At 53.2% G+C, this 1,137-nt stretch overlaps 1 non-coding gene across 1 annotated transcript in view; it reads right to left on the minus strand.

Annotated features, from left to right (window-relative positions):
- LOC118515556 overlaps positions 1–147 on the minus strand; it is a 158-nt gene extending 11 nt beyond the window's left edge. The window contains exon 1 of the ribosomal RNA XR_004907223.1: positions 1–147. This exon is cut by the window's left edge and continues 11 nt beyond it. This is a non-coding gene — a ribosomal RNA (5.8S ribosomal RNA).
- Positions 148–1,137: the final 990 nt, after the last annotated feature.

Consider the following 1,137-nt stretch of genomic DNA (forward strand, 5'->3'; position numbering starts at 1 on the left):
GATGTGTGCATCGGTCGGGTTGAGTCGTCCGATGCGCCATATGCGTTCAACGTGTCGATGTTCATGTGTCCTGCAGTTCACATTCTGACGCGCATTTAGCTGCGGTCTTCATCGATCCATGAGCCGAGTGATCCCCTGCCTAGGGTTTAACGTACACACCGAACTAGTTGATGAATGGAACCGAAGTCCATCCATCCATTATACACATACCAACACACAACTCTGGTTCCCTAGTACCACACTGCAGGCGCCCACGGCCCCGACGGTTGCGGAGCCGAGCACGCCAAAGTGCGACTGTCGATCACCCCGTTGTGACACGACAATCAGTCAGTGTATAAGGTACCCGGTACTACCAAAGTGTGCATCTTTACTGACCTTCGCCGAGGCAGTGGTATGTGTATCCCTTTGAAAGAGTTGCTTTCGCTCAACTCTACCAAGTGTGCTACACCATCTTGTGGTTGTAGCGTGCGCGTCAGCATGTGATGCCGACGATGCGTTTGGCAACCTCACTCCCGGACTTGTTTGATCGGTAATGATCCTTCCGCAGGTTCACCTACGGAAACCTTGTTACGACTTTTACTTCCTCTAAATCATCAAGTTCGGTCAACTTCGGCCGTGCCAACTGCAGCTCACGAAGGAACCGCGGAAGGTATGCCTCCAGAGACCTCACTAAATAATCCATCGGTAGTAGCGACGGGCGGTGTGTACAAAGGGCAGGGACGTAATCAGCGCTAGCTAATGACTAGCACTTACTAGAAATTCCAGGTTCATGGGGACCGTTGCAGTCCCCAATCCCAACTAAATGAGCATTTGGGTGATTTCCCGTTCCTCTCGGAATGGGGGCGCCTATTGGCGAGAACACGCTGCTGCCCACATTGTAGCACGCGTGCAGCCCAGAACATCTAAGGGCATCACGGACCTGTTATCGCTCACTCTCACCTTGCTAAACACAAGTTGTCCCGCTAAGCAGGGCAAACTAGTGCGACGACCGCCCGCGAAGGCGCCGCCGCCCCGTAACGTCAGGTGCGCCCGGAGGCACACTGCTGACAGCGTTCTAGTTAGCTTGTTTGAGTCGCGTTCGTTATCGGAATTAACCAGACAAATCATTCCACGAACTAAGAACGGCCATGCACCACT

Source organism: Anopheles stephensi, unplaced genomic scaffold, assembly GCF_013141755.1.
Source record: "Anopheles stephensi strain Indian unplaced genomic scaffold, UCI_ANSTEP_V1.0 ucontig163, whole genome shotgun sequence".
Classification (NCBI taxonomy): domain Eukaryota; kingdom Metazoa; phylum Arthropoda; class Insecta; order Diptera; family Culicidae; genus Anopheles; species Anopheles stephensi.